The 26,010-nt window shown below is 40.6% G+C and overlaps 2 long non-coding RNA genes across 3 annotated transcripts; both read right to left on the bottom strand.

Annotated features, from left to right (window-relative positions):
* Positions 1–3,230: 3,230 nt before the first annotated feature.
* Positions 3,231–6,816, bottom strand: LOC133555978 (uncharacterized). Of its 2 annotated transcripts, XR_009807426.1 has the most exons (3): positions 6,238–6,816; positions 3,599–3,670; positions 3,231–3,482 (listed from the first exon to the last, which is right to left on the bottom strand). It is a non-coding gene; the product is annotated as an uncharacterized LOC133555978 (long non-coding RNA). The 2 variants fall into 2 exon arrangements; XR_009807425.1 differs by lacking the exon at positions 6,238–6,816 and having other exon boundaries at positions 3,599–5,626.
* A 1,255-nt stretch (positions 6,817–8,071) lies between these two features.
* LOC133555979 (uncharacterized) lies at positions 8,072–18,489 on the bottom strand. The gene is made up of 5 exons (XR_009807427.1): positions 17,314–18,489; positions 16,641–16,775; positions 9,677–9,752; positions 8,683–8,760; positions 8,072–8,149 (listed from the first exon to the last, which is right to left on the bottom strand). It is a non-coding gene; the product is annotated as an uncharacterized LOC133555979 (long non-coding RNA).
* Between the last annotated feature and the right edge of the window lie 7,521 nt (positions 18,490–26,010).

Here is a 26,010-nt window from a genome sequence, read left to right on the forward strand (position 1 = left end):
CATATTTGCATATAACAAGATTAAGGTGCGGTAGTGGAAACACAAATAAATCACACAAGTAGCAATAAAGATAAAAAATAAGGTATATTGAATTATTTGTTACAAGTTCTTAGCTACTTTTGTATGTTTACACCCAAAGCTCATGGATTTTGATACTTGGCATCAATTTAAAAGTGTGCTAACTGCTCTTATATTAGTTTGCTAACGTTAGCATACAAGCGTTTTATGCTAGTCTTTTTTGGTTAACAATCATGGTTTTTGATACTTGGAGCCATCCTAAAAATATGCTAACTTTTCCAATGGTGTCACGCTAACATTAGCATGTCAGCGTTTTATGGTAGCATTTAAGCTCATTTTGATCATTTAAACCCAAAATGTTTCCATCTTGCAAGTATACCAACTGTCCCTATTATAAACGGCTTATGTTAGCATGCTAATGTTTTACGCTAATTCTTTAGCATTTTTTTAATTTATTTTTTTATGTTTAAACCTAAATATCATGGTTTTTGATACTTGGTGTCAGCCTAGAAATATTCCAACTCCTTTGATGTTATAATGCTATTGTTTTTTGCTAGCAATTTCGTTTAAAAAGCATGGCTTTTCCCATGTTGCCATGCTAATATTAGCATGTTACGGTTTTATGCTGGCATTCAAGCTCACGTTGGTCATTTAAACCAAAGATTTCTGGTTTTTGAGACCTGTGTCCATCTTGCAAATATACAAACTGTTCCCATTATAACAAGCTAAAGTCACCGCGCAAACGTTTTTTGCTAGCTTTTAAGCTACTTTTGTACGTCTACACCTACAAATCATGGCTTTCGATACTTTGATACTAACATTTTATGCGAGCATTTTTGCGCATTTTTATTGATGGCTTGTGTGGATGTAGAAGGCCGTCGTTCGCATTGAGAGAATGACGCAGTAACTGAGAGCCCGTAGTCCTTGTGTAATGTACACTTTATAAGCAGTCTAATTGAAGTGCAAATTCAATAGTCCCTCATCAGCCATAGACCGGCTGCAGCCGTCAGTTAATTAAAACATCACCACGCTGAGCTCCTCGGTCTGGCTGGAGTCGTGTGACATTATAAACAATACAGAGCTCGCACCGTACATTGGGCTGTGAGAGAAGGCAAACAGGTACAATGGACGCTCGCAAATCTACTCAGTCGCAGCTTGTTGAAGTGCATGCATTCATTTATTGGATCGTGCGTGTGTGTGTGTGTGTGTGTGTGTGTGTGTGTGTGTGTGTGTGTTCTTGTATTTCTACCCTTCTTGAGACAACAAGGAAAAGTACCTTCAATATATGGACAGGTGAACAAGTTAGGACCGAAATCATGGTCCCAATACTGAAAACCAGGGCCAATTAGTAGAGTCTGTGAACATTGCTCCAAAGTCAGGATTTTTTGTTGATTTAAAGGCCTAATAAAACTCACTACTACCCACCACGCATTTTGATAGTTTATATATCAGTGATGAAATATTAACATTGCAACACATCAGTGTTAATTTTGTTGACGAATTTTGTGGACTAAGACGATGACGAGGTGTATTGACATATTCGTCAACGAATAAAAACGAGACGAAAATGTCTGCCAGAGACGAGATTCAATTGGAACTCATCTCGTTAGGAAGAGGCGGGAGGAGTTGGGAAGAGAACCAATCAGAGCGACGTGGTAAGGAAGTTACGTAGACGTAGTTTGCGTTTGAGACTGACCCGGGAATGCGCTGCAGAAGACAACATGTCAACGCCGGGGAGGAAGAGGAGAGAGGACATATGGGGAAATTTTATATTTGACGTCAAAAATAACAAGACGCAGTGTAAGAAATGCAGCGCGAGGATTACGGGGAAAAACACAACAAACTTGAAGCGACATTTACAGTCGAATCACCCCGAAATCCACACACAGGCAAGCATTTTCCACAACATACAACTCACTCGACGTTATCCCGTTTATTACACGGCTTACTCGTGAAATACTAAATTTGAGACATGATTTTCATCAAAATATGACTTGTATCGGTGATTTTTCCGCTGTTTTGCTTTGACTTTCAGAAATTGAAGGGAAAGTTTACATATTACTTAGTCGACTAAATCCACTGTAGTTTTGGTCGACTATAATCTTGTGATATTTCGTCAACTAAAACTAAAGCAATTCAAATAACTAAATTATGACTAAAACTAAATTACATTTTAGTCAAAAGACTATGACTAAAACTAAATCAAATTTTGTTGTCAAAATTAACACTGCAACACATGCCAATACGGCCTTTTTAGTTTACTAAATTACAATTTTAAATTTCCCGGGAGTTTCTTCTTGAAAACGTTGCGTAGTGATGACGTGTACGCGTGACGTCACGGGCTGTTAGGATATATGAGCGCTGCACACACACACACACACATACGTGTTTGGGTGACATATGAGGACTTATGACAAAAACGTGACATATGGGGACATGCCTTTCCAATGGTCCTGCAGGCCTGGGAATCAGACGGTTAGTGAACCAGAATTTTAGAAACACAGTGGTCTATTGAGATTTTTGCAACTCTTTTGTTTTTTTCTGAACCTGATTTTTATGGTACATATGAGGACTTGTCAGGTTTAGGTGCCATATGAAGACCAGAGTGTTTAAGATTTCAAGTTTATGTGACATATGACGACCATGACGTCACAGAGTGTTTAAGATTTCAGGTTCATGTGACATATGATGACCATGACATCACAGAGTGTTTAAGATTTCAGGTTCATGTGACATATGATGACCATGACGTCACAGAGTGTTTAAGATTTCAGGTTCATGTGACATATGATGACCATGACATCACAGAGTGTTTAAGATTTCAGGTTCATGTGACATATGATGACCATGACATCACAGAGTGTTTAAGATTTCAAGTTTATGTGACATATGACGACCATGACGTCACAGAGTGTTTAAGATTTCAAGTTTATGTGACATATGATGACCATGACGTCACAGAGTGTTAAAGATTTCAGGTTCATGTGACATATGAGGCTAATGACATCAGAGACTTAACAAAACCACCTGAGTTGGTTTAGTTGATGTGTTGTCATTTTAAAAAATCCCAATCCCATGCTACTGTAATCTAAAACCAAGAAGAGTTTAAAAGAAACATGGGTATAAATGTAATTGTCGACTAAGTGTAACTGAATTGTTTTTGTGGATTTTGTCGCTAAGAATTATCTGGAATAAATACAAAACGCTTGCTGTTTATTTTGCTTTTTTAATTGCTGGTAACATACTCAAACTACCACAGAAGATGTGGGAAAACATTTTTTTCCCCTTTTTTTAATATAATTCTGTTATGGATGTAGTACTTGATGGCAAGCCAATCTCTGTCCTGTAGAGCTACTAGTTCTTTATGGAGGCAGGCTTCACAATCTTTTTTACCTGGTACTTTGTTGCCAGTTACAAAATGCAACATGTGTCATTCAACTGCTTCCACTTCTTCCCCTTTGCAGCTGTCATAAAGGAGACAAAATACAATTTCTTACTGAAGGAAAAATGACTATAACACAGTGAAAAGGTGCAAAACGTAATATAATATTCTAGTAAATGATGTGGATTATTTATTTACCCCGCTTTGGAGTGGACCAAGTGGAAGAAGCTTGAGACATACCTACTTCCAGCGATTTGTCCTGCTGTCAATCTGAAAGGAAGAATTAGAAAACTGTAAAAGTAAACATTTAACATATTGTGCTTTGTGAAGCAGCGGAGTATATGTGTTGTCCGTCTATTTATCAATAATGCAGACAAGGAGTGTTGGCTGAGTTCTTAACATTTACTTTCAGAGCCTGCATATCACAACATACAAGATGCCGTCATGGCGACACAACCTATCCCGGGCTACCGCGCATGCTCGTCACTCCTGTTGCATGCTGGGTAGGGTAGTTCTTTTTTCCCCTGGCTCATAACATCACAATATAGTACCATGTATATGCGTTCAGTTTATCAAAGCACCAAGCAAACAGATATGGTCATAATTATTTTAAGTCCACTACGCAGAATAAACACAACATTATTAATATTGCTACTACGGATAATTTGATCAAAAATTCCCTAAAACAGCCCACTACCTATAATATAAGTTTTTTAAACATAAGATCCCTGATAAAAAAAAAAATGTTTCTGCTGTTACCTCAGAAATTGCCTGTTCAGATGTTATGATTGTGGCTCAGATATTTGTATGTAGATTATATTTATTTTCCATAACAAACAGGATAACTTAAATACCCTGGCAGTGGCAATAAGCTTAAATGTTTGTATTTACATTTTTGGAGTTGATTTTCATAAAATTTGCTATTTAACTGCTACTGTTTAACAAGGACTGATTTAAATTGTGTTTGCACAACAAATGTTTTGGCGCTTTTGTTCATGTGGGAGAATATTCCAATAAAGGTGCACTACACACTACTTTTGAATTCATTATTGGGCTTTGCGTATACAATGCAGTTAATCGCGATTAATAAGAGAAATAGTGCGATTAACTTCGATTAAAAATGTTAATCATTGCCCAGCACTAATATATATACAAACCCCGTTTCCATAAAAGTTGGGAAATTGTGTTAGATGTAAATATAAACTGAATACAATGATTTGCAAATCCTTTTCAACCCATATTCAATTGAAAGCATTACAAAGACAACATATTTGATGTTCAAACTCAAACTTTTTTTTTTTTGCAAATAATAATTAACTTTGAATTTCATGGCTGCAACACGTGCCAAAGTATTTGGGAAAGGGCATGTTCACCACTGTGTTACATCACATTTTCTTTTAACAACACTCAATAAACGTTTGGGAACTGAGGAAACTAATTGTTGAAGCTTTGAAAGTGGAATTCTTTACCATTCTTGCTTGATGTAAAGCTTAAGTTGTCGTGTTTTACGCTTCATAATGCGCTACACATTTTCGATGGGAGACATGTCTGGACTGCAGGCGGGCCAGGAAAGTACCCGCACTCTTTTACTACGAAGACAAGCTGTTGTAACACGTGGCTTGGCATTGTTTTGCTGAAATAAGCAGGGGCGTCCATGATAATGTTGCTTGGATGACAACATATGTTGCTCCAAAACCTGTATGGACCATTCAGCATTAATGGTGCCTTCTCAGATGTGTAAGTTACCCATGCTTTGGGCACTAATACACCCCCATACCATCACACATGCTGGCTTTTGAACTTTGCGCCGGATGGTTATTTTCCTCTTTGTTCCGGAGAACACCACGTCCACAATTTCCATATATAATTTGAAATGTGGACTCGTCAGACCACAGAACACTTTTCCACTTTGCATCAGTCCATCCTAGATGAGCTCGGGCCCAGCGAAGCCCGCGGCGTTCCTCTGTCTTGTTGATAAATGGCATTTGCTTTGCATAGTAGAGTTTTAACTTGCATTTACAGATGTAGCGACCAACTGTAGTAACTGACAGTGGTTTTCTGAAGTATTTCTGAGCCCATGTGGTGATATCTTTTACACACTGATGTCGGTTTTTAATGCAGTACATCGCTTACGTGCAGTGATTTCTCCAGATTCTCTGAACCTTTTGATAATTTTACGGACCGTAGATGGTAAAATCCCTAAATTCTTTGCAAAAAAAATGTTTAGCAGTTTTAACATCCAATATGTTGTCTTTGTAGCATATTCAACAGAATTGGGGTTGAAAATTATTTGCAAATCATTGTATCCTGTTTATATGTACATCTAACACAATTTCCCAACTCATATGGAAACGGGGTTTGAATGTATTTATATAAATATAGCCTATTATTTGCGCACTATTTACAAGTTATGTACCAAAAACACGACCACCGAAAAAATACTTTGATCAATGAAAACAGCGCTGCAAAAACCGGCTGTAAACAAGAGGCACTGCATTTTCTGAATTGAAACACTCATTTTAAAGCTTTGACATTAACATTTTAACACACACTAATCTGGTTCAGAAAATATGAGGACCTTATATGAAACACACTTTCTTGGTTCAAACAATATGAGGACATGACGAGTGCTCACATGTAGAATTTATGTTGTTGACTTGTAACATCTCCTGTTTTGCTAAACATGAGTTCCAAACTCCCTACTGACTAACATGGATGTACCCTTACGAAAATGTTGTCATATAAACTGATCTGTGAGAGATTAAAATTAAATGTCTTTCAAAATATAGGTTGGGTCAAATTTAGAGCAGATATAGTAAAAATAGACATGTAATAACCTGTTGGAGGGATGAAGTCGGTTTATGGCTGTCATCTGAATCTAGAGAATGTTGAGATAGAACCTCAACAGTTGGTTTCTGCAACAAAACACAAAAATATAATGTCATAACTAATTAATTATAACATTCTCACCACTTTTTGTTGATAAAAATCTGAGCATACAATGCCAGATAAAGGGTAAAGATTATTACAGAGTTTCAGCTCTTAGACAATTCATTAAGAATGTAACACACACAAAAATCTGGTTCAGAAAATATGAGGACCTGAATTGAGACACTCATTTTAAAGCTTTGACATTAACATTGTAACACACATTTTCTGGTTCAGAAAATATGAGGACCTTATATGAAACACACCTAAGTCTTTCTTGCTTCAAACAATATAAGGACATGACGAGTGCTCACATGTAGAATTTATGTTGTTGACTTGTAACATCTCCTGTTTTGCTAAACATGAGTTCTAAACTTTCTACTGACTAACATGGATGTACCCTTGCGAAAAAGTTGTCATATAAACTGATCTGTGAGAGATTAAAATAAATAAATGTCTTTCAAAATATAGGTTGGGTCAAATTTAGAGCAGATATAGTAAAAATAGACATGTAATAACCTGTTGGAGGGATGAAGTCAGTTAATGGCTCACATGTGAATCTGGAGAATGTTGAGATGGAACCTCAACAGTTGGTTTCTGCAACAAAACACAAAAATATAATGTCAGAACTAATTAATTATAACATTATCAGCACTTTTTGTGGATAAAACTCTGAGCATACAATGCCAGATAAATAGTAAAGATTATTACAGAGTTTCAGCTCTTAGACAATTAATTAAGAATATAAAACACACTAAAATCTGGTTCAGAAAATATGAGGACCTGAATTGAGACACACATTTTAAAGCTTGGACATTAACATTGTAACACACACTAATCTGGTTTAGAAAATATGAGGACCTTATATGAAACACACCTAAGTCTTTCTTGGTTCAAACAATATAAGGACATGACGAGGGGTCACATGTAGAATGTATGTTGTTGACTTGTAACATCTCCTGTTTTGCTAAACATGAGTTCCAAACTCCTTACTGACTAACATGGATGTACTCTTACGAAAATGTTGTCATATAAACTGATCTGTGAGAGATTAAAATTAATAAATGTCTTTCAAAATATAGGTTGGGTCACATTTAGAGCAGATATAGTAAAAAATAGACATGTAATAACCTGTTGGAGGGATGAAGTCAGTTAATGGCTCACATCTGAATCTGGAGAATGTTGAGATGGAACCTCAACAGTTGGTTTCTGCAACAAAACACAAAAATATAATGTCAGAACTAATTAATTATAACATTATCAGCACTTTTTGTGGATAAAACTCTGAGCATACAATGCCAGATAAATAGTAAAGATTATTACAGAGTTTCAGCTCTTAGACAATTAATTAAGAATATAAAACACACTAAAATCTGGTTCAGAAAATATGAGGACCTGAATTGAGACACACATTTTAAAGCTTGGACATTAACATTGTAACACACACTAATCTGGTTTAGAAAATATGAGGACCTTATATGAAACACACCTAAGTCTTTCTTGGTTCAAACAATATAAGGACATGACGAGGGGTCACATGTAGAATGTATGTTGTTGACTTGTAACATCTCCTGTTTTGCTAAACATGAGTTCCAAACTCCTTACTGACTAACATGGATGTACTCTTACGAAAATGTTGTCATATAAACTGATCTGTGAGAGATTAAAATTAATAAATGTCTTTCAAAATATAGGTTGGGTCACATTTAGAGCAGATATAGTAAAAAATAGACATGTAATAACCTGTTGGAGGGATGAAGTCAGTTAATGGCTCACATCTGAATCTGGAGAATGTTGAGATGGAACCTCAACAGTTGGTTTCTGCAACAAAACACAAAAATATAATGTCAGAACTAATTAATTATAACATTATCAGCACTTTTTGTGGATAAAACTCTGAGCATACAATGCCAGATAAATAGTAAAGATTATTACAGAGTTTCAGCTCTTAGACAATTAATTAAGAATATAAAACACACTAAAATCTGGTTCAGAAAATATGAGGACCTGAATTGAGACACACATTTTAAAGCTTGGACATTAACATTGTAACACACACTAATCTGGTTTAGAAAATATGAGGACCTTATATGAAACACACCTAAGTCTTTCTTGGTTCAAACAATATAAGGACATGACGAGGGGTCACATGTAGAATGTATGTTGTTGACTTGTAACATCTCCTGTTTTGCTAAACATGAGTTCCAAACTCCTTACTGACTAACATGGATGTACTCTTACGAAAATGTTGTCATATAAACTGATCTGTGAGAGATTAAAATTAATAAATGTCTTTCAAAATATAGGTTGGGTCACATTTAGAGCAGATATAGTAAAAATAGACTTGTAATAACCTGTTGGAGGGATGAAGTCGGTTTATCGCTCACATCTGAATCTGGAGAATGTTGAGATAGAACCCCAACAGTTGGTGTCTGCAACAAAACACAAAAATATAATGTCAGAACTAATTAATTATAACATTAACAACCACTTTTGGTTGATAATATTCTGAGCATATAATTATACATAAACAGTAAAGATTATTATAGCGTTTTAGCTCTTAGACTATTATTTAAGAATGTAACATTCACTAAAATGTGGTTCAGAAAATATGAGGACCTGGATTGAAACACTAATTTTAAAGCTTTGAATTAAACATTGTAACACACACTAATGTGGTTCAGAAAAATATGAGGACCTTATATGAAACACACTGAAGTCTTTTTTAGTTCAAACAATATGAGTACATGACAAGTGATCACATATAGAATTCATGTTGCTGACCTGTAACATCTCCTGTTTTGCTAAACATGAGTTGTAAATTCCACAGACTAACATGGATGTACGCTTAAAAAATGTTGTCATATAAACTGATCTGTGAGAGGTTAAAAGGATTAAATGTCTTTTGAAGTATAGGTTGTGTCAAGTTTTTAGCAGATATAGGGCAGCACGGTGGAACAGGGGTAAGTGCATGTGCGTCACAAATCGAAGGTCCTGAGTAGTCCTGAGTTAAATCCTGGGCTCGTGATCTTTCTGTGTGGAGTTTGCATGTTCTCCCCGTGACTGCGTGGGTTCCCTCCGGGTACTCCGGCTTCATCTTACCTCCAAAGACATGCACCTGGGGATAGGTTGATTGGCAACACTAAATTGGCCCTAGTGTGTGAATGTGAGTGTAAATGTTGTCTATTTGTGTTGGCCGTGTAATGAGGTGGCGACTTGTCCAGGGTGTACTCCGCCTTCCGCCCGAATGCAGCTCAGATAGGCTCAAGCACACCCCGCCAACCCAAAAAAGGGACAGGTAGTAGAAAATGGATGGATGGATGGATAGTAAAATAGTCAAGTAATAACCTGTTGGAGGGATGAAGTCGGTTTATCGCTCACATGAATCTGGAGAATGTTGAGATAGAACATCAACAGTTGGTGTCTGCAACAAAACACATAAAAATAATGTTAGAACTTATTAATTATAACATTATCAGCACTTTTTGTTGTTAACATTATGAGCATATAATGCCAGATAAATAGTAAAGATATTTATAGAGGGTTTCTGTCTCTTGTCCCGCTCATGTCTTGAGATGAACTTCCCTCGGTACTCGACCACAAAAGAACCTTTTTAAATTGATGCAAGAGCAAATACACCATATCCTGATAAAACAGTTTATCAATTAACAATGTTTGGAATATCTGTTTTAAAAAGCAATAATAATAGTCGTTACTTGACTAAAAATTATATTACAAACAGAATTACTCTTTCATAAATGTAAATAATTATTAAATTAAGTACAAACCCCGTTTCCATATGAGTTGGGAAATTGTGTTAGATGTAAATATAAACAGAATACAATGATTTGCAAATCATTTTCAACCCATATTCAGTTGAATATGCTACAAAGACAACATATGTTTGCCTGTGTATCGGCTGGGGACATCTGTGCGATGCTGATCCGCCTCCGCTTGGGATGGTTTCCTGCTGGCTCCGCTGTGAACGGGACTCTCGCTGCTGTGTTGGATCCGCTTTGGACTGGACTCTTGCGACTGTGTTGGATCCATTGTGGATTGAACTTTCACAGTATCATGTTAGACCCGCTCGACATCCATTGCTTTCCTCCTCTCTAAGGTTCTCATAGTCATCATTGTCACCGACGTCCCACTGGGTGTGAGTTTTCCTTGCCCTTAGGTGGGCCCACCGAGGATGTCGTAGTGGTTTGTGCAGCCCTTTGAGACACTAGTGATTTAGGGCTATATAAGTAAACATTGATTGATTGATTGATATTTGATGTCCATCCATCCATCCATCATCTTCCGCTTATCCGAGGTCGGGTCGCGGGGGCAGCAGCCTAAGCAGGGAAGCCCAGACTTCCCTATCTCCAGCCACTTCGTCTAGCTCTTCCCGGGGGATCCCGAGGCGTTCCCAGGCCAGCCGGGAGACATAGTCTTTCCAACGTGTCCTGGGTCTTCCCCGTGGCCTCCTACCAGCTGGACGTGCCCTAAACACATCCCTAGGGAGGCGTTCGGGTGGCATCCTGACCAGATGCCCGAACCACCTCATCTGGCTCCTCTCGATGTGGAGGAGCAGCGGCTTTACGTTGAGCTCCTCCCGGATGGCAGAGCTTCTCACCCTATCTCTAAGGGAGAGCCCCGCCACCCGGCGGAGGAAACTCATTTCGGCCGCTTGTACCCGTGATCTTATCCTTTCGGTCATGACCCAAAGCTCATGACCATAGGTGAGGATGGGAACGTAGATCGACCGGTAAATTGAGAGCTTTGCCTTCCGGCTCAGCTCCTTCTTCACCACAACGGATCGATACAACGTCCGCATTACTGAAGACGCCGCACCGATCCGCCTGTCGATCTCACGATCCACTCTTCCCCCACTCGTGAACAAGACTCCTAGGTACTTGAACTCCTCCACTTGGGGCAGGGTCTCCTCCCCAACCCGGAGATGGCACTCCACCCTTTTCCGGGCGAGAACCATGGACTCGGACTTGGAGGTGCTGATTCTCATTCCGGTCGCTTCACACTCGGCTGCGAACCGATCCAGTGAGAGCTGAAGATCCCGGCCAGATGAAGCCATCAGGACTACATCATCTGCAAAAAGCAGAGACCTAATCCCGTGGCCACCAAACCGGAACCCCTCAACGCCTTGACTGCGCCTAGAAATTCTGTCCATAAAAGTTATGAACAGAATCGGTGACAAAGGACAGCCTTGGCGGAGTCCAACCTTCACTGGAAACGTGTCCGACTTACTGCCAGCAATGCGGACCAAGCTCTGACACTGATCATACAGGGAGCGGACTGCCACAATAAGACATTCCGATACCCCATACTCTCTGAGCACTCCCCACAGGACTTCCCGAGGGACACGGTCGAATGCCTTCTCCAAGTCCACAAAGCACATGTAGACTGGTTGGGCAAACTCCCATGCACCCTCAAGAACCCTGCCGAGAGTATAGAGCTGGTCCACAGTTCCACGACCAGGACGAAAACCACACTGTTCCTCCTGAATCCGAGGTTCGACTATCCGGCGAAGCCTCCTCTCCAGTACACCTGAATAAACCTTACCGGGAAGGCTGAGGAGTGTGATCCCACGATAGTTGGAACACACCCTCCGGTCCCCCTTCTTAAAGAGAGGAACCACCACCCCGGTCTGCCAATCCAGAGGTACCGCCCCCGATGTCCACGCGATGCTGCAGAGTCTTGTCAACCAAGACAGCCCCACAGCATCCAGAGCCTTAAGGAACTCCGGGCGGGTCTCATCCACCCCCGGGGCCTTGCCGCCGAGGAGCTTTTTAACTACCTCAGCGACCTCAGCCCCAGAAATAGGAGAGTCCACTACAGATTCCCCAGGCACCGCTTCCTCAAAGAAAGACGTGTTGGTGGGATTGAGGAGGTCTTCGAAGTATTCCCTCCACCGATCCACAACATCCGCAGTCGAAGTCAGCAGAACACCATCCGCACCATACACGGTGTTGATAGTGCACTGCTTCCCCTTCCTGAGGCGCCGTATGGTGGTCCAGAATCGCTTCGAAGCCGTCCGGAAGTCATTTTCCATGGCTTCCCCGAACTCTTCCCATGTCCGAGTTTTTGCCTCCGCGACCGCTAAAGCTGCACACCGCTTGGCCCGTCGGTACCCGTCCACTGCCTCCGGAGTCCTATGAGCCAAAAGAACCCGGTAGGACTCCTTCTTCAGCTTGACGGCATCCCTCACTGCTGGTGTCCACCAACGGGTTCTGGGATTACCGCCACGACAGGCACCAACAACCTTGCGGCCACAGCTCCAATTAGCCGCCTCGACAATAGAGGTTCGGAACATGGTCCACTCGGACTCAATGTCCCGCACCTCCCTCGTGACATGTTCAAAGTTCTCCCGGAGGTGTGAATTGAAACTCTCTCTGACAGGAGACTCTGCCAGACGTTCCCAGCAGACCCTCACAATGCGCTTGGGCCTGCCAGGTCTGTCCGGCATCCTCCCCCACCATCGCAGCCAACTCACCACCAGGTGGTGATCGGTAGAAAGCTCCGCCCCTCTCTTCACCCGAGTGTCCAAAACATGAGGCCGCAAATCCGATGACACAACTACAAAGTCGATCATGGAACCGCGGCCTAGGGTGTCCTGGTGCCAAGTGCACATATGGACACCCTTATGTTTGAACATGGTGTTTGTTATCGACAAACTGTGACGAGCACAAAAGTCCAATAACAAAACACCACTCGGGTTTAGATCCGGGCGACCATTCTTCCCAATCACGCCTCTCCAGGTTTCACTGTCGTTGCCAACATGAGCGTTGAAGTCTCCCAGTAGGACAAGGGAATCACCCGGAGGAGCACTTTCCAGTACTCCCTCGAGTGTACCCAAAAAGGGTGGGTATTCTGAACTGCTGTTTGGTGCGTAAGCACAAACAACAGTCAGGACCCGTCCCCCCACCCGAAGGCGAAGGGAAGCTACCCTCTCGTCCACTGGGTTGAACTCAAACGTACAGGCTTTGAGCCGGGGGGCAACCAGAATTGCCACCCCAGCCCGTCGCCTCTCACTGCCGGCAACGCCAGAGTGGAAGAGGGTCCAGTCCCTCTCGAGAGAACTGGTTCCAGAGCCCTTGCTGTGCGTCGAGGTGAGTCCGACTATATCCAGCCGGAACTTCTCTACCTCGCGCATTAGCTCAGGCTCCTTCCCCCCCAGTGAGGTGACGTTCCACGTCCCAAGAGCTAGCTTCTGTAGCCGAGGATCGGACCGCCAAGTGCCCTGCCTTCGGCTGCCGCCCAGCTCACAATGCACCCGACCTCTATGGCCCCTCCTATGAGTGGTGAGCCCATTGGAGGGATGACCCACGTTGCCTCTTCGGGCTGTGCCCGGCCGGGCCCCATGGGAACAGGCCCGACCACCAGGCGCCCGCCATCGTGCCCCAACTCCGGGCCTGGCTCCAGAGCGGGGCCCCGGTGACCCACGTCCGGGCGAGGGAAATCTGGGTTCATTTCGTTGTAATTCCATAGAAGTCTTTGAGCTGCTCTTTGTCTGATCACTCACCTAGGACCTGTTTGTCTTGGGAGACCCTACCAGGGGGCATGAAAACCCCCAGACAACATAGCTCCTAGGATCATTGGGACACGCAAACTCCTCTACCACGGTAAGGTAGCAGCTCAGAGAGGAGTGATATTTGATGTTCAAACTGATAAACATTTTTTGGTGCAAATAATCATTAACTTTAGAAATTGATGCCAGCAACATGCAACAAACAAGTTGGGAAAGGTGGCAATAAATACTGATAAAGTTAAGAAATGCTCATCAAACACTTATTTGGGACATCCCACAGGTGTGAAGGCTAATTTGGAACAGGTGGGTGCCATGATTGGCTATAAAAACAGCTTCCCAAAAAATGCTCAGTCTTTCACAGGAAAGGATGGGGCGAGGTACACCCCTTTGTCCACAACTGCGTGAGCAAATAGTCAAACAGTTTAAGAACAACCTTTCTCAAAGTGCAATTGCAAGAAATTTAGGGATTTCAACATCTACGCTCCATGATATCATCAAAAGGTTCAGAGAATCCGGAGAAATCACTCCACGTAAGCGGCATGTCTGGAAACCAACATTGAATAACTGTGACCTTCGATCCCTCAGACGGCACTGTATCAAAAACCGACATCAATCTCCAAAGGATATCACCACATGAGTTCAGGAACACTTCAGAAAACCACTGTCACTAAATACAGTGTGTTGCTATATCTGTAAGTGCAAGTTAAAGCTCTATTATGCAAAGCGAAAGCCAATTATCAACATCCAGAAACGCCGCCGGCTTCTCTGGGCCCGAGATCATCTAAGATGGGCTGATGCAAAGTGGAAAGGTGTTCTGTGGTCTGACGAGCCCACATTTCAAATTATTTTTGGAAATATTGGACACCGTTTCATCCGGACCAAAGGGGAAGCGAACCATCCAGAATGTTATCGACGCAAAGTTCAAAAGCCAGCATCTGTGATGGTATGGGGGTGCATTAGTGCCCAAGGCATGGGTAACTTACACATCTGTAAGTTACCCATCTGTTTGGAACAACATTTGCTGCCATTTAAGCGCCGACTTTTTCATGTACGCCCCTGCTTATTTCAGCAAGACAATGCCAAGCCACATTCATCACGTGTTCAGCTTCATAAAAAAAGAGTGCAGGTACTTTCCTGGCCGGCCTGCAGTCCTATCAAAAATGTGTGGTGCATTATGAAGCGTAAAATACGACAGAGGAGACTGAAGCTCTACATAAAACAAGAATGGGAAAGAATTCCACCTTCCAAGCTTCAACAATTAGTTTCCTCAGTTCCCAAACGGTTATTGAGTGTTGTTGAAAGAAAAGGTGATGTAACACAGTGGTGAACATGCCCTTTCCCAACTACTTTGGCACGTATTGCAGCCATGAAATTCTAAGTTAATTATTATTTGTAAAAAAAATTATTCCGTTTGGATTTACATCTAACACAATTTCCCAACTCATATGGAAACGGGGTTTGTAATTAATGTGTTACTTGAAAAAGAAAAGTTTTAAATATCTAGCATATGCAGTTGAGAGACATTTCATGAGAGCAGAGTGTGTGTGTGCCTTTAAAAAGCTGTGCCTTTTGCCAAGTGACGTGGGACTTCAGCGCCCAGACATAGCAGAATAGTTCAGCTGTATTTTTTAGCTTAGCAGTGGCAGTTAAGATAGTTCTGTTGAATGTTTTTGTTTGTGTGTGGATGAGGCCTCTTTCTATTTGATATCGTGTTCGTAATTACTTCCGGGGGTTGCTTTCATTAGTAAAAAGATATTACCTGCACTAACCCTTTTGTGCTTCTAACGCTGTCTTGTTGACATACAATCACATCAAAAGTAGCATGCCACATTACATAAAACGCATCGTAACAGCGTTGTAGCGTACATAAAAGTTATTAGCTTACTCGTTACCGGTAAAAGTAACAGCATTAGTAACATCGTTTTCATATACCGCTGTTATACCATCCATCCATCCATCCATCATCTTCCGCTTTTCCGAGGTGGGGTCGCGGTGGCAGCAGCCTAAGCAGGGAAGCCCAGACTTCCCTCTCCCCAGCCACTTCGTCTAGCTCTTCCCGGGGGATCCCGAGGCGTTCCCAGGCCAGCCGGGAGACATAGTCTTCCCAACGTGTCCTGGGTCTTCCCCGTGGCCTCCTACCGGTTGGACGTGCCCTAAACACCTCCCTAGGGAGGCGTTCGGGTGGCATCCTGACCAGATGCCCGAACCACCTCATCTGGCTCCTCTCCATGTGGAGGAGCAGCGGCTTTACTTTGAGTTCCTCCCGGATGGCAGAGCTTCTCACCCTATCTCTAAGGGAGAGCACCCCTACCCGGTGGAGGAAACTCATTTGGGCCGCTTGTACCCGTGATCTTATCCTTTCGGTCATGACCCAAAGCTCATGACCATAGGTGAGGATGGGAACGTAGATCGACCGGTAAATTGAGAGCTTTGCCTTCCGGCTCAGCTCCTTCTTCACCACAACGGATCGATACAACGTCCGCATTACCGAAGACCCCACACCGATCCGCCTGTCGATCTCACGATCCACTCTTCCCCCACTCGTGAACAAGACTCCGAGGGGCCATAGAGGTCGGGTGCATTGTGAACTGGGCGGCAGCCGAAGGCAGGGCACTTGGCGGTCCGATCCTCGGCTACAGAAGCTAGCTCTTGGGACGTGGAACGCTGTTATTCCAAACACTTCTAATTAAAGCCATATAATACAACCTCTATTAGACTGTAAGGAAATTATCCAAATGAGATGTTGATACAGTTACCATTGATATGATACATAACAAGACATACCTTTCCAATCATTGATCCACTGGGCCTTAAAACAAGACTTGTCACATCCAGATCAAATAAACTCGGTAGCTTCAGCCTCAGGATTACGTCTCGCTCTTCTTTTGGGCACGATGTCTATATCATGTGTTGATGCGCCTAACAAATCCACACATAAAAATGAAAAAAGTCAGTGACGCAGAAATAAAACAAAGAACCAAACCCTTCAAAAACTGTTAAATTTAGGATCAGTGCAGACATGAAGCTTCTCAAACAAAGTACTAATGTAACAATATCAGTAACATGCCAAGTCCACAGTGCTTATCAGATTGACATATTTGTATTTGAGAAAAAGTATAAACAATTTGAAGAACTCTAGTCTGTCTTGTTTAAAATTAAGAAAAGGTTTACTTGCATAGTGATCAAGGGTGATGGGTCAAATGCAGAGAATAATTTCACCACACCTAGTGTGTGTGTGACAATCACTGCTACTTATAATCTTCCATGCAACTTTAAAAAAAAATTTTTAAATGCCTTGGCCTTGGCCCAGAACTGAAATGCTTAATTTGACCTCATAAAATCAAATCTGATTGCAATTAATAACAACAAACATTTAACTGTTGTTTACAATGAACTATTTTCCTATGTTAAAAAACATTGGTCTATTTAATTACGTTAAACTTCATTTTATGCTCACCTGATTCAACCATGCTGCCGAAGACTGTCAAAGATGGTTTGTGGCCAAGATAGATGTCCCCCTCCGGTGATGCAGGTCCCGGAAGTGCTGTTCACTGAGCGCTCTGTTGTGCTCAAAATCGTGTGTGAAGTTTTGTATTTCGATTATAAATGGTCCTTTTGGAAAACCCTTTTTATATATATTCAATATTAAGTGTGATACGTGAGCTGTATAACTTCCATGAGGAAAATAATTAACTAGTGATTTAGCCATCTGTTAGGATCAGACATCATCCAACGGCCAATCAGGCGGCGCCTAACTGAAAATTGGACCAATCAGACGCCGAGACTCTTCACAGTGGGCGGAAGTAACCATCTTGAATACAATGTGAAGTGAATACCTCCAAAAACAATCCCCAATTGAATCCAAAATTTGTCCCAAAGATAAAAATACCAAAATCATGTGCTATTGTAACCATTTGAAAATATTGAATACTGTATGTAGTTTGAATTCCATTTGAATTATCGCCTTTGTCTCAATCAAGGTTGAAAGTTTTTTTTCAGGCACATTTAAAGTAATTATTGTGCGGCATTGTATTTTAGACAACAGAATAGAAAAAAGCCCAATACAGTAAAATACTGAATCAAACCGATTAAATCATCACCATAATCCCTTTATTATTGATTGTCTAGCCCAAATCCTCTCCAGATAAACCAAATGAATAGATAAAACTAACATAAAAAAGGTTGAGATCATCAGATCAGTTGAAAATGTGTTACTTGATTTAGATTTCAAAAGTATGTTCATTGCTGTAATGATTATATGTTTTTCAAATGTTGGAGTGTGTGAGTTTCTGCCCCACACGACATATGAGGACATATGACATATGAGGACAAGTGTGTGTGTGTGTGTGTCATAATAGCAAAGATGGCCACTAGGGGCAAAATCGAAAGTGACCCAAAAAATTACACACACTTTCACACACTTTTTCTGAAAATTTGACAAATGAAGACTTTAGAGATTTTTGGTCTGGGAACATGCTGGGAGGGTCTAGAACACGATAGCATTGCGGGAAATATGGGGACATGGAAAATGTCCCCATATTTCAACAGGTCCTCATATGTAAGGTGAAATTTCATAAAAATGTCCCCATATGTCACTTTGACAAACGCACACACACACACACACACACACACACACACAGCTAAAAGTCGTCTGCTTTAACCGCATAATTACACAGTATTTTGGACATCTGTGTTGCTGAATCTTTTGCAATTTGTTCAATTAATATTGGAGAAGTCAAAGTAGAAAGATGGAGTTGGGAAGCATTAGCCTTTAGCCACACAAACACACGGTGATTCCTTGTTTGAAATTCCCGGAGGTGAAACTTCACTATGGATCGAGCGCGGTCAAGCGAACATGGATCCCGACCGAATGTCAACCAGCAGGTTTCGGTGAGAAAATTGTGGTAAAAAGTCGCTTCTTACCGGAGCTTGCGCCGTCCATAAAGCTGCCGTCGACTTCCCTGAGACACTGGCGTCAAGACACCCGTGGACACACACCTCCGACTATCAGGTACTGTTAAACTCACTAAAACACTAGCAACACAATAGAAAGATAAGGGATTTCCCAGGATCATCCAATTAAATGTGTCTAAAAACATCTGAATCCGTCCCAAAGCTATCACATTTTGTTTTGTTTTCTAGTCCGTCGCTATCAATATTCTCAAACACGAATCTTCCATCCTCGCTCAAATTAATGGGGAAATTGTCGTTTTCTCGGTCCGAATAGCTCTTTTTATTGGAGGCTCCCATTAAAAACAATGTGAGGATGTGAGGAGCCATCAACGGGTGACGTCATTGTCTGCGACTTCCGGTAAAGCCAGGGCTTTTCTGTCAGCTACCAAAAGTTTCGAACTTTATTGTCGATGTTCTCTACTAAATCCTTTCAGCAAAAATATGGCGATATCGCGAAATGATCAAGTATGACACATAGAATGGACCTGCTATCCCCGTTTGAATAAGAAAATCTAATTTCAGTAGGCCTTTAATGTGCATACAAAAGTAAACATTGACAGGTGCAAAGGCAGCAATATATGATAAAACAAGACGGCAGCTAAAGAAGGACTTCCCAATTCATCCCCGAAAAAACCCGCCATGTGAACAACTGATTTTACGACTTCCGGTGCTGACGTAAGACAACCCATATGTGACCATAGGATGAACAAAAAACCTACGGTACTAAGACTATGGTGGCTGTTAACAGTTCTTCGACAGCTTGGTCGGCCAAAGTGCGGCACAAGGGCCATCTGTGGTCCGTGTCCCGTTCGTTATCGGCCTTAAGTACATTACAAAAAAAAATAAAAAATACTCGATAATGAAATATATCAAAATGAGGGTGGTCCTAAAAAGGAAGGATTTTTTTCAAATTGACTGTTTGTCAGTTTTAAAAGTCAACCTATGGTCAACCTATGAAATAACAAGTGTGTGTCAAAATTAGAAGTGCTCCCCCTCTGGCCAACATATTTCGCCCCCTTAATAATAATAGATATGTAGATAGAAACATACTGTACCTTAATTACTTGAAGTAAATAATGAAGATTAAAAACCAAATACAAATAAAAAATAAAGATGAATTAAATGGTAAATGGGTTATACTTGTATAGCGCTTTTCTACCTTCAAGGTACTCAAAGCGCTTTGACACTATTTCCACATTCATCCATTCACACACACATTCACACAGTGATGGTGGGAGCTGCCATGCAAGGCGCAAACCACGACCCATCAGGAGCAATGGTAAAGTGTCTCTCTTAATTACACAACGGACGTGACGAGGTTGGTAGTAGGTGGGGATCGAACCAGGAACGCAGTCACCTAATTCTCTTAAATCTTTCTAAAGTCTTTTTTCTCACGATATGTCAACTTTTTCTCTTAGAAAATTGGGACCAATTTCTCATATCCTCTCTTTCTGTAATATTACAATATTTTCTCGTAAAACTTTAAAAATGTTGGCAATGTTATAATGATAATCAGTTTTTTTTACTTGGCAAAATGATGACAAAAGTCCTTATTTCTTTTTGAAAAAGTGTCACTATTTTACAAAAAAAAAAAAAATGGCAATATAGTGATACAAGTCAGTTTTATACAACACATGTCACCATTTTGCATTAAAAAGTAATAATTTTACATAAAAAATAAGTAATAATTTTTCTATGTAAAATTATTACCGATAATCACATTTTTTTATTTGGCAAAATTATGAAAAAAGTCCTTATTTTTTTCTTGAAAAAGTGTCACTTTTTTACAAAAAAAAAAAAAATGGCAATATAGTGATACAAGTCAGTTTTATACGACACATGTCACCATTTTGCATTAAAAAGTAATAATTTTACATAAAAAAGTAATAATTTTTCTATGTCAAATTATTACATTTTGCATTAAAAAGTAATAATTTTACATAAAAAAAAGTAATAATTTTTCTATGTAAATTTATTACTTTTTAATGCAAAATGGTGACATGTGTCATATAAAACTGACTTGTATCACTATATTGCCATTTTTTTATTTTTTTTGTAAAATAGTGACACTTTTTAAAGAAAAATTAGGACTTTTGTCATCATTTTGCCAAGTAAAGAAATCTGATTATCATTATAACACTGCCAACATTTTTAAAGTGTTCTTAAAAAAATGTGACTGTCATTGAGTAGAATTCCAACTTTTACCATTACATTGCACAAATGTTCAGTTTTTCTTGTAAAATGTAAAATTACAACTTGTATTAGAATACTGCCAAAACTCTAAGGTTTTCTTGCGAAATTGTGACCTTTTTCCTGTGAAATTCTAACTCATTTTCCACAACAAGCTTTTTTATATTTCCATAGTATGTATACCATATTTCCTTGAATTGCCGCCGGGGCGGTAATTAATTTAAAACCTCTTCTCACTCCTGCGCTTACTAAAGACATGCGGTAAAAGTAAGCATGGGCTAATTATTTTAAAACCTCTTCTCACTCTGGCACTTACCAAAGGTATGCAGTAAAAATTTCAGTGTGATGTGAGCTTGGACCTTAAATCCTACTGAATATCTCTTAATCATCTTCCCATTATGCGATTTCAAATTACCGGTATTAAAATCAGCCTCCTCCATTTTGAAAATGATGACAGGGGAAGTGTCACGAGTTTGACCAGGCGGTAATACTAAGCATGCGCTAATTATTTTGGGAAGCGAGTTTGACCCGGCAGTAATTCCAGGCAGGCGCATACTATATGCCCTGCGGCAATTCAAGGAAATACGGTATATAATGGCGAATTGTCCAGGGTGTACCCCACCTTCCGCCTGATTGTAGCTGAGATAAGCCCCAGCGCCCCCCGCAACCCCAAAGGGAATAAGCGGTAGAAAATGGATGGATGTATATATTATTAATGTTGTAAATACAAATAATTATATATCTTCAAAGGGTGGTCCTAAAGGGGTAGGCAGTTTCTGGAAGTCTCAAGAAGGTAACAAATACAAGTAAAGTGTGTGTGTGTGTGTGTGTGTGTGTGTGTGTGTGTGTGTGTGTGTGTGTGTGTGTGTGTGTGTGTGTGTGTGTGTGTGTGTGTGTGTGTGTGTGTGTGTGTGTGTGTGTGTGTGTGTGTGTGTGTGGGAGCGAAGCTTGCAGCTTTAATTAAACTCTCTGCTTTCTCTCAGCGTATCCCCTCAGAGCCGACCACACGCTTATTTTATTTATAATTGCATTAAACTCCAGAGCCCGGCCTCCGCTCGACACGGCGCCAAACCGAGACAGGCGGCGCCAGGACCACCGGGTTACGTTTTCAAGCCTTTCACTCCCCACACACCCCAAACTGCCTAACGCCTGGTCGGGAAGAAGAAAGTGGAAAGGAGTCAAGACGTGGTGTAAAAGTGTAACAAGGAATCGTCCCGACAGGAGAAAGATGGCGTGGGGGAAAACAATCCAGGTGTCCTCTTTTCTGCTGCCAGGTCCCTCCTCCGCCTTTTTCCCCCCCTCGCTCGCCTTAAATAATACGTCCCACAGGGTTGACTTTTGGACGAGCATCACAGCAAATCTGCTCTTCATCCCGAGTGCTTTTGTTCACGTCAGATGATCTGAATCTTCAAAGGATGATGAAAAAATATATAATTTACATTAATTCTCTTCTTTTTTTGCAGTCGCCATGAAGGCCGACACGGGTTGACTGCGGGGACTCGGTGTGTGCGACTCGGCTTCTCAAGGCCCGATCGGCTGCTAAACCACACTGTTTTTGCCAAATAAATCTTTTTTCACTGAGCTGCAATGACAGTGGCTTCACGGTGGAAGAGGGGTTAGTGCGTCTGCCTCACAATACGAAGGTCCTGTAGTCCTGGGTTCAAATCCAGGCTCGGGATCTTTCTGTGTGGAGTTTGCATGTTCTCCCCGTGACAGCGTGGGTTCCCTCCGGGTACTCCGGCTTCCTCCCACTTCCAAAGACATGCACCTGGGGATAGGTTGATTGGCAACACTAAAATTGGCCCTAGTGTGTGAATGTGAGTGTGAATGTTGTCTGTCTATCTGTGTTGGCCCTGCGATGAGGTGGCGACTTGTCCAGGGTGTACCCCGCCTTCCGCCCGATTGTAGCTGAGATAGGCGCCAGCGCCTCCCGCGACCCCGAAAGGGAATAAGCGGTAGAAAATGGATGGATGGATGCAATGACAGTTTAAAGGCCTACTGAAACCCACTTCTACCGACCACGCAGTCTGATAGTTTATATATCAATGATGAAATATTAACATTGCAACACATGTTAATACGGCCTTTTTAGTTTACTAAATTACAATTTTAAATTTCCCGCTGAGTTTTTTTATTGAAAACGTCGCGGAATGATGTCGCGTGTGTGTGACCAGCACCACTTACGGCTAAAAGTTGTCTCTTTTCATCGCATAATTACACAGTAATTTGGACATCTGTGTTGCTGAATCTTTTGCAATTATTTCAATTAATAATGGAGACTATACAGAAGAATGCTGTTGGTGCAAAGCGGTGGATTGCAGCTACCTTTAGCAACCGAAACACAGCCGGTGTTTCTTTGTTTGTTGTGAAGCTTTAACACGGAGCGGTCAAGCGAACATGTTTCTTTACGTCAACCAGCAAGTTTTTGGATGGGAAAATTGTGATATTAAGTCGGCTCTTACCGGAGACTTCAGTGGATTATGGGACCTCCTCCTGTAGCTGTCAAAAAGGCAGCTGGTGATCTTGGCTCCTCGGCTTCTCTCAGAGACACTGGCGTTCACCGCAGCCACCCGACTTTGAGGTATGACTTTACAATCTCACTAAAATACTATTAACACAATTAAGAATTATCGTAGTAAATATGTCTAATTACATCTGAAACGCTCTCACTGCTGCCGCCAGGAGCCGTTGCTTATTTTATTTATTTTTTTCTTCACTCTAACTTTCCTCATCCACGAATCTTTCATCCTAGCTCAAATTAATGGGGAAATCTTCGCTTTCTCGGTCCGAATAGCTCTTGCCGTTGGAGGCTATGATTGTAATCAATGTGAGGATGTGAGGTGCTCTACAACCCGTGACGTCACGCGCACATCGTCTGCTACTTCCGGTAAAGGCAAGGCTTTTTTGTTAGCGACCAAAAGTTGCAAACTTTATCGTCAATGTTCTCTACTAAATCCTTTCAGCAAAAATATGGCAATATCGCGAAATGATCAAGTCTGACACATAGAATGGACCTGCTATCGCGGTTTGAATAAGAAAATCTCATTTCAGTAGGCCTTTAATTTACTAGGTGGTGATCAGCCATAAATACCCCCTCTAGTGGTCAGTTAGAGTAAGTACAACTCGATTTGCCGCTCAGTTTCTCGTTATATTTCGGACCGAATGATACAGATGTCAGAAAAGTTCCAGTTCACTGCGTTGCAATGACAAATTGATCCACTAGATGGCGATCAGGCTTGTATTTGTGCTAGAAAGTTGGATGTTAGCCCCCAGGCTGGGCGATACTACACAATTTGGTATTGATACGATACCAAGCAGATACAGTTCCTGTGTAACAGATACTTTTTAAACTTGAAAAAAAAAAAGTGTATTAGATTAAGTCTTATGTTCAAAACCCAAAACCAGTGAAGTTGTCACGTTGTGTAAATGGTAAATAAAAACATAATACAATGATTTGCAAATCCTTTTGAACTTACATTCAACTGAATAGACTGCAAAGACAAGATATTTAACATTCAAACTGAAAAACACAATACAAGGAAATGGGATAAGATTGCTATGGTATGAAAAGGGGTAGGATTAAATAAACTCAGCTTCGTCCAACTCCTTTTCGAACGTGCTGTAAGGAAACAACGGGAAATATGTGATGCATTACATTGTATCGTACGCATGCTTGAAATAAACTGAAACTGAACCAAAATTTGAGACCAACTGCTCTAAACCAAGGGTGTTTAACTCATTTTAGACAGGGGGGCCACATGGAGAAAAATCTACTCCAAAGTGGGCCGTACTTGTAAAATCACGCCACGATAACTTATGAATAAAAAAAACTTTAGATTCTTTTCGTTGTTTAAAAATACTGACAAGCTCATTCTGAAAATGTACAAATCATAATGTTGTTGGGTTTACACGTACATGTTGTACTAGTATTCAAACTTTATTTGTTGTTATTTCTGTTTTCTAAATAAATTAAGTCTCAAATGGGGGTACTTGAAGGTATGCCAAGGGGTATGTGAGATTTTTTTTAAAATATTCTAAAAATAGCAACAATTCAAAAATCCTTTATAAATATATTTATTGAATAATACTTCAACAAAATATGAATGTAAGTTCATAAACTGTGAAAAGAAATGCAACAATGCAATATTCAGGGTTGACAGCTAGATTTTTTGTGGTCATGTACCATAAATATTTATTTTTTTGTCAAGAAATGTTTGGAATTAAGTTAATGAATCCAGATGGATCTCTATTACAATCCCCAAAGAGGGCACTTTAAGTTGATGATTACTTCTATGTGTAGAAATCTTTATTTATAATGGAATCCCTTGTTTATTTTTCAACAAGTTTTTAGTTATTTTTATATCTTTTTTTCCAAATAATTCAAGAAAGACCACTACAAATGGGCAATATCTTGCACTGTTATACAATTTAAAAAATCAAAAACTGATGACATAGTGCTGTATTTTACTTCTGTATCTCTTTTTTTCAACCAAAAATGCTTTGCTCTGATTAGGGGAAACTTGAATTAAAAAAAAAGTTCACAGGGGGTACATCGCTGAAAAAAGGTTGAGAACAACTGAATTAAGTGATAATGTTCATCAGTCAACTCATTGGTGTTAATTTTCAATCTATCAAGATGAAAATAATATCAAAATCAAATTACAGGATGTTATATATGTAGTTTGATCATTTTCCTTGACAGGGGTGGCTTATTTTGTACATATGTAGCGTCAGGGGCGTCGCCAGACAGATTTCACTGGGGCACGTGCCCAACTGTTTCACCAATTTTCACCAATAAATAAAAACGCTTCAGAGTTTTAAGTCTTCATAACATAGACAACAGCGCATGGTATGGTAATTGATTGCTACTGTATTCACTCCACGTAACAATGAGCACATGGCTAATTAATATGGTAATTTATTCACGTGTGGATGGGACTTCAGTTGAGAGAGAGAGAGAGAGAGAGAGAGAGAGAGAGGATGAGATTCACTGCTGAGGTAGGTAACGTTA

Source organism: Nerophis ophidion, linkage group LG07 (genome assembly GCF_033978795.1).
Source record: "Nerophis ophidion isolate RoL-2023_Sa linkage group LG07, RoL_Noph_v1.0, whole genome shotgun sequence".
In the NCBI taxonomy this organism is placed as follows: domain Eukaryota; kingdom Metazoa; phylum Chordata; class Actinopteri; order Syngnathiformes; family Syngnathidae; genus Nerophis; species Nerophis ophidion.